Genomic DNA, 13,063 nt, shown 5'->3' on the forward strand with positions numbered 1-13,063 from the left:
TTGGTTGCTATGGGCAACTAGGCTCAGTTCAAATCACTGTTTCATTTTCCATTTTTCTGATCCGTCAGAAGAACAGAAAAAAACAACCCCCCCCTCCCAAAAAAATTGATCCTTTACTTTGAGCATCCGTTGTGCTAATTTTGCATCAGTTTTAGCCATTTCCATCTGAGATCCGTTATTTTAGAAAGGAAGAAAAAGTCCTTTGTGAATGCTTAAAGTAAAGGATCCATTTTAGTTTTTTGTTTTTCTGTTCTTTGCAAGGATAAGAAAAACAGAAAACGAAACTAAGCCAGTTTGCCTTTACACCATTTTGATAAGTCTCCCTGTGTGTGTGTACGGAGATATTCTCGCCTAATACTTCTAGGGGAATATCATTTTATACATAAAGAATTAGATTTTTTTTTTACATTAGAGACAGAGGGCCTGTGCACTTCTATAATGGTTCTGTGCAGAATTGTCGTATGAGCCCTTAACCACTTCACATCCGGGCCATTTACCCCCCTTCCTGACCAGGCCTAGTTTTGCAAATCTGACATGTGTCACTTTATGTGGTAACAACTTTGGAACGCTTTTACTTATCCAAGCCATTCTGAGATTGTTTTCTCGTGACACATTGTACTTCATGACAGTGGTAAATTTTGTAAAAAATAAAAATTGACATGTGGGGTGTTTTGGTAAATCGCAGAATCAGGGTAATAAATTTTTGTTTTGCTGTTAACCCTCGATGTGTTAAGAATTAAAATGGATTAAAATGGAAAATCTGCCAAAAAAGTGAAATTTTGAAATTTCATCTCCATTTTCCTTTAATTCTTGTGGAACACCTAAAGGGTTAACAAAGTTTGTAAAATCAGTTTTGAGTAACTTGAGGGGTGTAGTTTCTACAATTAGGTCATTTATGGGGGGTTTCCACTATGTAAGCCCCACAAAGTTATTTCAGACCTGAACTGGTCCTTAAAAAGTGGGTTTTGGAAATTTTCTTTATTTATAAAATAATCCAAAATTTACCAAACATTTAGAAAAATTAGCAATTTTCAAAATTTCTATTTCTCTGCTTTTAAAACAGAAAGTGATACCTCATAAAATATTTATTACTTAACATTCCCATATGTCTACTTTTGTAAATGTCATTTAATTTTTTTTAGGACGTTTGAAGGCTTAGAATCTTAGAAGCAATTCTTAAAATTTTAAAGAAAATTTCCAAAACCCACTTTTTAACCCCTTAAGGACACAGGGCGTACCGGTACGCCCTATTTCCCGAGTCCTTAAGGACCAAGGGCGTACCGGTACGTCCTGACTTAAAATCGGCATTCCGGCGCCGCGGGGGTTAATCGGAACGGGATTTCGGCTGAAATCATTCAGCCGGCATCCCGTAACAACGCAGGGGGGGGTCATTTGACCCCCCCGTATCGGCGATCGCAGAAAACCGCAGGTCAATTCAGACCTGCGGTTTTCTGCGTTTCCGGTCCATTCGGGTGTCCGGTGACCCGATGAACCGGAAAAAGACTGCGATCGGTGGCGTAATTATACACCACCAATCGCAGTCCGAGGATTTGAGGAGGCGGTGCTGGCCCTGGTGCTGAACACTGCTGTCCAGGGTGCTGATTGGTGCAGGGGAGAGAGGCGCGAGATTCAAACTTCCTGCGCTCCTCTCTCCCCTCCTCTTCCTGTTCTGCACGAGCACCCGGCAGCATCGTCCAGCACCAGCTCCTGTGTCCCCCTAATCGCCATCCATCACCCTCCTGCACCCATCGCCACCCAGGTAGGTTAGGGTCAGTGAGGGAGAGGCATCGTTAGGCAGGGAAAGAAGGGAAAAGTTAGTTAGGAAAAAAAAAAAAAAAAAACTTTTAACTTTTACACAAAACTTTTTTTGATCCATCTATCAGACCCCAGACCCCCCCCTGCCACTTGCCCCCCCCCTACCAGCCCCCCACCACCACCAGCCCCCCCACCCCCTCCACCCATCCCCCCACCACTCCCCCCAACCCCCCCCCCCCCACCACCACCACTAGCCCCCTCACCACCACTTTTTTTTCTGCGTTCGCTGACTGGTCGGCACTTTTTAGCGTCCGTCCACTGTTAGCGCATCGCCTGCCCCACCGCTGATCAGCGTTGTACCGCTAATCAGCAACTTTTTTTTTTTCCTAACACTTGCCCTTTTTTCCTTTTTTTAGTACGCGAACACCCGTTGCCCCCACACACACGCACATATAATAAAGTTTTACACACACGCACACCTACACGCACACACACCCATGGCCCGCCGGGTGTTCTCGGCCGAGGAGGCATATGCCCAGATTGCCTCCGACTCCGAGAGCCCCAGTGAGGATGAGGATGACCCCACATTCCTCTTATCATCAGCATCCTCCTCATCATCATCGGATGACGATGAGCCACCAAGGCGGCGGAGACGCCGCCAGGCGGAGCCAGGGGCCGCACATGCTAGGGATCCTGTGGCCCACCCTAGTACGAGCCGCCCTGGGGTTCGTACTGGTTTCCCGGCCCACCAAATAAGTTCACCGGAGACCCCTGCCGATGAACTTAGCTGGTGTCCCCCAGTGGACTTTGAGCCTGAGATTCCGGATTTCGCTGGCAATCCTGGAATCCAGATTCCCACAGTGGGGTTTACTGAAATAGACTATTTTAGTTTTTTTTTCAGTAACCCACTGGTGAATTTGATGGTGGAGCAGACGAATCTGTACGCCCAACAGTTCGTCGCTCAAAACCCAGGCTCAGTTTTGGCTAGACCCGGTGGCTGGACGCCGGTCAGTGCAGCCGAAATGAGGACATTTTGGGGCCTCGTGCTGCATATGGGTCTAGTCCAAAAACCCAGTGTCAGGCAATACTGGAGTGGGGACGTCCTGTACCAGACCCCACTGTACAGTATGGTCATGACACGCTCCCGGTTTGAGGCCATCCGGAAATGTCTGCATTATTCCGATAATGCAGCATGTCCACCCCGAGGTGATCCTGCCTATGACCGGCTGTATAAGATACGGCCTGTCATCGATCACTTTGGGGCCACATTTCAGCAGGCCTACGTACCTGGAAGGGAGGTCGCGGTTGATGAGTCGCTCATTGCGTTCAAGGGGAGACTCAGTTTCCGCCAATATATTCCCACAAAGCGAGCGAGGTATGGCGTGAAGCTATACAAAATTTGTGAGAGTACCTCAGGGTACACTTACAAATTTCGTGTGTACGAGGGGCGAGATTCCCGTATTCAACCCCCAGAATGTCCCCCCACTCTGGGTGTTAGCGGGAAACTCGTGTGGGACCTTATGTACCCACTGCTGGATAATGGTTACCACTTGTACATGGATAACTTTTATACCAGCATTCCCTTGTTCAGGTCCCTTGCCGCCAGATCTACGTTCGCTTGTGGGACCGTGCGGAAAAATCAGCGCGGCCTCCCTGCCTACCCCCTCCAGGTACCTATCCCCAGGGGTGAGACCCGTGCACTTACCAGTGGAAACCTGTTGCTGGTCAGGTATAAGGACAAGAGGGATGTCCTTATGCTGTCCACAATCCACGGTAACGGCACCACCCCAGTCCCTGTGCGAGGTACCGCGGCAACGGTCCTCAAGCCCGATTGTATCGTCGACTACAATCGGTATATGGGAGGAGTTGATCTCTCGGATCAAGTCCTCACGCCATATAACGCCATGCGCAAAACCCGGGCATGGTACAAAAAAGTTGCGGTCTACTTGGTGCAGGTTGCCATGTACAACTCTTTTGTACTATCCCGAAGCGCTGGCAGCACAGGGACATTCCTCCAATTCTATGAGGCAGTCCTCAAGGACCTGATCTTTTCGGACCGGGAAAGAGCAGGCCGGAGTACCTCGGGAACTGGAGGCGCCCGGATCGTCCCTGGCCAACACTTTCCAGGTGTGGTCCCCCATACTGGAAAGAAGGGACGAACCCAAAAAAAGTGCAGAGTGTGTCGCAGGAGGGGGATACGGAAGGACACCACCACTCAGTGCGACACGTGCCCCGATCATCCGGGCCTCTGCGTTATCGATTGCTTCAGGGAGTATCACACTTCCATGGAGTACTAAATTTTTATAATCCCCAACAGTTCACTAGAGAACATAAAACACTATGGCTCTCAGACTTTGGAGACACGAAAACTATTTTTCTTTCCCCCAAAAATATTAGTTTTAGTGCAGGCATCCTCAAACTGCGGCCCTCCAGATGTTGTAAAACTATAACTCCCAGCATGCCCAGACAACCTACAGCCATCAGTAGGGCATGGTGGGAATTGTAGTTTTACAACATCTGGAGGGCCGCAGTTTTAGGATGCCTGCTTAGTGTCTCCAAAGTCTGAGAGCCATACATATTGGGCATCGTCGCGTGCGTAAAAGTCGTCGCTATAAAAATAACTTTTGACCAAACGCCTCGGATGAACGGTGTTAAAAATATAAAATAAAAACGGTGCCAAAACACCTATTTTTGGGCAAAATTTCAATTTAAATCCATTTTGCCGGTAATAAAGCAAGGGTTAACAGCCAAACAAAACTAAATATTTATTGCCCCGATTCTGTCGTTTGCAGAAACACCCCATATGTGGTCGTAAATGGCTATATAGCCGCACGGCAGGGCATAGAACGAAGGGAACGCCATACGGTTTCTGGAAGGCAGATTTTGATGGACAGTTTTTTTTTTGACACCATGTCCCATTAGAAGCCCCCCCTGATGTAGCCCAGACTAGAAACTCCAAAAAAGTGACCCCATCTAAGAAACTACACCCCTCAAGGTATTCAAAAGTTACTTTACAAACTATGTTAACCCTTTAGGTGTTCCACAAAACTAAATAGCGAATGTAGAAACAATTTTAGATTTTAATTTTTTTGTTACATTGCCTCAAAAAAGAGTAATATAGAGCAACCAAATATCAAATTTACCCCAAAAATAGTCCCAAAACAACAACCACCTTATCCCGTAGTTTCCTAGATGGGGTCACTTTTATGGAGTTTCTACTCTAGGGGTGCATCAGGGGGCTTGAAAGGGTACATGGTGTAAATAAACCAGTCCAGCAAAATCTGCCTTCCAAAAACCATATGGCGTTCCCCTTCTTCTATGTCCTGCCGTTTAGCCAAATAGTAGTTTACCACCACATATGGGGTGTTTCTGCAAACTACAGAATCAGGGCAACCCATTTTGAGTGTTGTTTGGCAGTTAACCCTTGTTTTACTCCTAGAAAAAATTGATTATATTGGAAAATTTTCCAAAAAATTGAAATTTCATAATTGTTTCTCCATCTGCCATTAACTCTTGTGGAACACCTAAAGGGTTAACAAAGTTTGTAAACCCAGTTTTGAATACCTTGAGGGGTGTACTTTCTTAGATGGAGTCACTTTTTTGAAATTTCTATTCTAGGGGTGCAACAGGGGGCTTCAAATGGGACATGGTATAAACAAAACCAGTCCTGCAAAATCTGCCTTCCAAAACCCATATGGTGTTCCCCTCCTTCTATGTGCTACCGTTCGGCCAAACAGTAGTTTACGACCACATATGGGGTGTTTTTGCAAACTACAGAATCAGGGCAACCCATTTTGAGTGTTGTTTGGCAGTTAACCCTTGTTTTACTCCTAGAAAAAATTGATTATATTGGAAAATTTTCCAAAAAATTGAAATTTCATAATTGTTTCTCCATCTGCCATTAACTCTTGTGGAACACCTAAAGGGTTAACAAAGTTTGTAAACCCAGTTTTGAATACCTTGAGGGGTGTACTTTCTTAGATGGAGTCACTTTTTTGAAATTTCTATTCTAGGGGTGCAACAGGGGGCTTCAAATGGGACATGGTATAAACAAAACCAGTCCTGCAAAATCTGCCTTCCAAAACCCATATGGTGTTCCCCTCCTTCTATGTGCTACCGTTCGGCCAAACAGTAGTTTACGACCACATATGGGGTGTTTTTGCAAACTACAGAATCAGGGCAACCCATTTTGAGTGTTGTTTGGCAGTTAACCCTTATTTTACTCCTGGAAAAAATTTATTATATTGGAAAATTTTCCAAAAAATAGAAATTTCAAAATTGTTTCTCCATCTGCCATTAACTCTTGTGGAACACCTAAAGGGTTAATAAAGTTTGAAAAAACAGTTTTGAATACCTTGAGGGGTGTAGTTTCTAGAATGGGGTCATTTTTGGGAGGTTTCTATTATCTAAGCCTCACAATATGACTTCAAACCTGAACTGGTCCATAAAAAGTGGGATTTTGAAGATTTCTCAAAAATTTCAAAATTTGCTTCTAAACTTCTAAGCCTTGTAACATCCCCAAAAAATAAAATATCATTCCCAAAATGCTACAAACATGAAGTAGACATATGGGGAATGTAAAGTCATCACAATTTTTGGGGGTATTACTATGTATTACAGAAGTAGAGAAACTGAAACTTTGAAATTTGCTAATTTTTCAAAATTTTTGGTAAAAAATGTATTTTTTTATGCAAAAAAAATAACTTTTTTGACCCAATTTTAGCAGTGTCATGAAGTACAATATGTGACGAAAAAACAATCTCAGAACGGCCTGGGTAAGTCAAAGCGTTTGAAAGTTATGAGCACTTAAAGTGACACTGGTCAGATTTGCAAAAAATGGCCCGGTCCTTAAGGTGAAAATGAGCCCGGTCCTTAAGGGGTTAAGGACCAGTTCAGGTCTGAAATAACTTTGTGGGGCTTACATAGTGGAAACCCCCCATAAATGACCTAATTGTAGAAACTACACCCCTCAAGTTACTCAAAACTGGTTTTACAAACTTTGTTAACCCTTTAGGTGTTCCACAAGAATTAAAGGAAAATGGAGATGAAATTTCAAAATTTAACTTTTTGGGCAGATTTTCCATTTTAATCCATTTTAATTCTTAACACATCGAGGGTTAACAGCCAAACAAAAATTTATTACCCTGATTCTGCGGTTTACCAAAACACCCCACATGTCAATTTTTATTTTTTACAAAATTCATCTGACAGGGTAGATCATATGCTATTTTTATAGAGCAGGTTGTTACGGATGCATTGATATCAAATATGTCAACTTTTTTGTTTGTTTGTTTCAGTTTTACATAATAAAGCATTTTTGAAAAATAAATTATGTTTTTGTGTCTCCATTTTCTGAACGCCATATTTATTAATTTTTTTCTGCCGATCGTCTTGTGCAGTGGCTCCTGTTTTGCAGGAAGAGTTGCTGTTTTTCTTGGTACCATTTTTGGGTACATATGATTTTTTGATCATTCATTATAACACTTTATGGGGCAAGGTGATTCAAAAATTGGTTGTTTTAGCACAGTTTTTTTTAATTTCTTTTTACAGTGTTCACCTGAGGGGTTAGGTCATGTGATATTTATATAGAGAAGATCATTATGGAAGTGGCAATACCTAATATGTATACTTTTTCTTATTTATTTAAGTTTTACACAATAATAGCATTTTTGAAACAAAAAAAAATATGTTTTAATGTGTCCATGTTCTGAGAGCTATAGTTTTTTATATTTTTTGAGAGATTTTCTTATGTAGGGGCTCATTATTTGTGGAATGAGGTGACGGTTTTATTGGCACCATTTTGTGGGACATATGCATTTTTGATCACTTGGTGTTGTACTTTTTGTGATGTAAGGTGACAAAAATGGCTTTTTTTAACACAGTTTTTATTTTTATTTTTTTACGGTGTTCACCCGAGGGGTTAGGTCATGTGATATTTTTATAGAGCAGGTTGTTACGGACACGGCGATACCTAATATGTATACATTTTTTTTAATGGTGTTTATCGGACTGGGTCGATCATGTGATATATTTATAAAGCCAACCGTCACGGATGCGGCAATACCAAATAAGTCTATTTTTTTAAAAAATATTTTTACATTATTTTCTTTTTATTCCTTACTTGGGGAAATTTATTTTTACATGTGAAACCTTTTTTTTATTTTATTTTTTTAACATTTTTTTTTTTTTTTTTTTAATTTTACACTTTTCGTCCCCCATAAGGTCATACAAGACTTCTGGGGGACATTTAACTTCACTTTTTTTTTTCACTGTTGATTTCTCCTGTAACTGGGGCTGACATAGTAGCCCCAGTTACAGGAGAATAACACCCCCCAGAGAGGCTCTACAGCGCTGTACAGCCTCAGTGCAGGGCTGATCGAAGTCTGTGAAAGACCTCACAGCTCCTGTACTCACCCGGCTCCGGCCGTCCCATGACCGCCGGGCCGGAACAGGAAGTGCATAGCGCTTCCTGCACTGTATACATAGTGCTCAGCGAGCGCTGTGTATACAACGATCTAGAAGGCAGGGACACCTGGGCACTGTCCCTGCCTTCTCTAAGGGTTGCCCTGCCACTGAGAGCGGGCAACCCGATCTGCAGCTGCATGATTAGCGTGCAGCTGCAGTCTCTGAATGGGTGTTCAGGAACGTCCATTAACCCTGCTTTCACACCTGAGCGTTTCCCAAACGCGCGTCAGACGCGCGTCTCTGACGCACGTTTTTTGTAATAGTAAACGCGCGTTTGACGCGCGTTTGTGTCATTGACTGCAGTGTCCTATGGCCACAAACGCGCGTCAAAACGCCCCAAAGAAGCTCAAGTACTTGTTTGAGCGTCGGGCGTTTTACAGCGCGATCGTACGCGCTGTAAAACGCCCAGGTGAGAACCATTCCCATAGGGAAGCATTGGTTTTCATGTGTTGAGCATTTTACAGCGCGTTTGAACGCGCTGTAAAATGCTCAGGTGTGAACTTAGGGTCAGAGATATAGAACCACCTCCCGGACGTTTATAGTCAACGTGCGGACGGGAGGTGGTTAAACATTTTATTTTTTTTATTTTACACTTTGTGTCCCCCATAAGGTCATACAAGACATCTGGGGGACATTTAACTTCACTTTTTTTTTTTATCACTATTGATTTCTCCTGTAACTGGGGCTGACATAGTAGCCCCAGTTACAGGGGAAATACAGCCCCTAGAGAGGCTGTACAGCATAATACAGCGCTGTACAGCCTCAGTGCAGGGCTGATCGAGGTCTATGGAAGACCCGACAGCTCCTGCACACTCCTGGCCCCGGCGGTCACATGACCACCGGGACAGGAAGCGCATAGCGCTTCCTGATCTGTATACACAGCCCTCGACCACCCTGCAATCCATCAGTGGTGGTCATGCTTGCACATTATAGGATACAGCGCTGGCCTCTCTGTGGTAGTGAACATAGGCTGGTGCTTTTTCCTATAGTGTGCAAGTACAACCACCACTGATGGATTGCAAGGTGGTCATAATCCTAGTCTATAATGTGATTGAAAAATGAATCCAGACAGCAAAGGAGGCAATATGGACAATCACAATCAGCGGAGCACCTAGGAATTTTGTCTAGGCCAGGGGGGGTCCGAAAGGCAAAAAAAATGTGGCATGTGTAGCGTGCTGTGCCAATTCTTTTGCCCGCCTATTTGTCAAAGCCCCCTTCATATTTAAAAATGCTGGGTGCGTAGCGTGCTGCGCTGAATCTTTTGCCTTGTCATTTCTAAAAAGCCCTGCAGGAGAGGAAAACCTTTTTAGCCCCGCCCATTATTAAAAGCCCCTCCTTCATATAATAGGCCACTCCCAACAAACACTGTACAGCTGACATTCTATAGTTGCGGCCTGTCTCTACACATCATACGGAGAGGAGAGGCCTGTCCTGGCTGCACTGCCTGCTTCACATTATACAATAGACAGCAGGCTGCAGCCAGGAAGCTCCTCCGCTCTCCTCCCTCAACCGGCCCTGCTCAAGGCCTGTGGTTCCCCCCACCATCTGTCACCCGCCCGTGGCCTGCTGCCCTCTTTGGCCATCCTCACCCAGCTCTTAATCCTCCTTCTGCAAATGTCAGGAGGAGGAGCCGGAGCATCTCCTCTCCTACATAGCACCACATACCTCTTACATCCAGTGATGTCACCTTTGTTGTAGACGTTCTCTTTCTTCATCTTCTCCATTCAGACCAGACCGCCATGATGATTTTTCAGCCATCTCCCGTCTCTGCAGAGATTAACAAACAGACATTAGTTTCCCACATTTCCATCATCTTCACATCTTCTGAACACCCTTTCCTGCCACCCCCAATACTATACTGCAGAAACAGTCCCCCTGGAAATACTACTACCACACAGATAGGGCCCCCTTCAACAATTATTGGCACACAGTGCTCTAAAAAATATCTGTGCCCAGACACTAATAGTATAAAGATAATGTCCCCCAAAAATATTTGTGCAAAGCTGATACTATGCCAGGGTGCCCCACAAAGTAACAGTCCTCCCCAAAATCCCACCAATAGAAATAATTCTCTGCCAGAGCACACTTAGTAGTAATAATGCCCCTATAGTGCCCAGTAGTAGTAAAGCACCCCATAATACCCCCTAGTAGTAATAATTCTCCTTATAATATGACAGTACATGAAATACCCCCGCTTAGTGGCCGCAGTTGAGCTAATGTCCCCATAATGTATGCCAGTATAAAATACCCCTATACAGTGCCCCAGTAAATGCCCTGATAGTGCTCCTCTCGCCCTTCCCCTAGTGTCTCTATAATATGCCAGTAAAAAAAATGACCATTCTTAGTGCCCCCAGAAGATGCCCCTATAGTACTCCTCTCCCCCATAATGTGCCAGTAAAAAATGCCCCTTCTTAGTGCCACCAGATACCCCAATAGTGCTCCACTCCCCCATAGTGCCCCCAAATAATGCCCCATGCCCCTCAGGACGGCTATACAAATGAATATGGAGATGAGTGCTTCCACAATGGAAGTGCTCATCTCCTACTGCCCCCCACCGCCGCCGGCACAAGAACCAGAGTCGCGCTGCCTGTGGTGATCGGCGGTGCGGCCCTGAGGGATAATAAAAAATAAAAAAAATGTGCTGGTTGTTCTAAAATTCGCTGGTTGTTCTAGGAGGGGTCCAGACCCGCTGGACCACCCCTGTCGGTGTGCCACTGATGACAATACATTAGTAAGTTGCTTGTATTAACTTCCGCTATTATATCTGCCTTGACTGATTTTGAACCTCATTTATTGGAACAGGAATCTGCATCCATTACATGGATCTGGCCCACTGATTCCGATGAGCTTTACTGCAGTCAAAATAGGAGCCTGACGTCTCTTGGCCATATCAGCTCACATCCGGGCCTCACACCTCCTTAGCAGTTTGATGTTGGAGGACCTGTCTGGTGTGGACACCCCTCTAACATCCCTTTGTAACCTATGCTACTACTGGCACCAAGAGATCTCTTTGAGGACCCCTTAACCTCCCAAAAGGTGCTAATAACCTCGACTACTCTATATTAGACCATCTCTGACTGCCCTTATTCTCTTATACCATTTTGACCACTTCATGCTATTTCAGGTTTTCACACCAGGCGCTGGGACGCATGTGCCTTGTCATAAATTATGCGCCTTCATGGCATTCCAGTTTCGCCAACATGTACACCTGTATTCAGGCATAAGTGTTAGTAAATTTGCCAGGGCTGGGACTGCCCGACATGACTCTGCTCCACCCCTATCCCGTGAAACCGGCTGTGCGACTAAATATTGCTGAATAGCCGGTTACAAAAGGGACATGCGACTATTTTTTCGACTAAAATACTCACAAGTCCCTTAATAAATGATCCTCACTGTGCAGTGGTTTGCTGTAGAATACTGGTTCACATACCACCGATTTTGTATAGACTCCATTTGTAAAGGCCCCTTTACACAGGCCCAGAATTTGCCAGATAATTGCTCATTAGCGATTATCTGGCAGTGTAAAGGTGCCGCTGATTACCCGATTAATGGGCGAATCACTTTTTCATTGGGTAGCTGGATCGTTTCTGTAGGCACCAAAATCATCGTTTTCTGGCAGGAGAACATGCCGTCTAAAAAGCCTCTTGCTGCCGGCAAACAACGAGTCTGTATGGGCAGGAGCGATGGCATTGCCGATGTGTGGAGGAGATGGCTGCATGTAAATGCAGTGGTCTCCTCCACTGATGAGCAGGTGCTTGCCGGAAAGGAACACTTCCTTCCCGACAATTGCCAACTGAATCGGCTCATGTAATGGGACCTTTAGGCCTCTTGCACACGATGTGCTTGCCGTGCCCATGCTGCGAACCGCAAATTGCGGTCCGCAATGCATGGGCACCGACCGTGGGGGCAACCGCATTAAAATTGCGATCCCATTCACTTGAATATGGTCCGCGATCCGTCCGTCCCGCAAAAAGATAGGAAAAGTTTTATCTTTTTGCGGAACGGAAGCACGGAACGGAACACCACGAAAGCACTCCGTAGTGCTTCCGTAGGGTTCCGTGCTTCCGTTCTGAATCTCCGGATTTGCGGACCTATTCAAGTGAATAGGCCCGCATCCGTGATGCAGAATGCACACGGCCGGTGCCCCGTGTATTGCGGACCCGCCATAAGCGGGTCACAATACGGCCACGGGGGCACACTGTCGTGTGCAAGAGGCCTTAGGCTGTATGGTTCGGTACTAAGGAGCCGTATAAAACCTGTGCACACTGCTCTGCATAAAACTAAGGAGGCACATATACAAAATTATTCACAGTCCTCTTGGCTCCAAATTGGAGGTAATCTATTCTAGGGCAGGATAACTTGGCGACACAGCCCCATAGAAGGTCTTGGGCGCCGTCAAGTTTTGAGATCCGGCAGAGGATCTCAAAACCTGAAGTAAGGCTACTTTCACACTAGCGGTAGCCTTCTCTGGCAGGCTGTTCTGGCGGGTGAACAGCCTGCCGGATACATGCTGCCGCTAGTGCACGCGTGCCGCCAGAGGTCCGCTCCGGTCCCATTGACTATAATCGGGGCAGGCCAGAGTTCTGGCAGCAGCACAGCAAACATGCCGGAATAAAATTATGACATGTAGTCAATGGGGCCAGAGCGGACCTCCGACGGCACGCATGCACTAGCGGCAGCACGGATCCGGCAAGATGTTCACCTGCCGCAACAGCCTGTTGGAGAAGGCTGCCGCTAGTGTGAAAGTAACCTAAACTGATCTGTTTTGTCCCCATTCATTGTCAATGATAATCAGGATTCATCAGTTCAGTTGTGTTTTGGGGCCGGACACAAAACTGCTGAA

This window comes from Bufo gargarizans, chromosome 6 (genome assembly GCF_014858855.1).
Source record: "Bufo gargarizans isolate SCDJY-AF-19 chromosome 6, ASM1485885v1, whole genome shotgun sequence".
Taxonomy (NCBI): domain Eukaryota; kingdom Metazoa; phylum Chordata; class Amphibia; order Anura; family Bufonidae; genus Bufo; species Bufo gargarizans.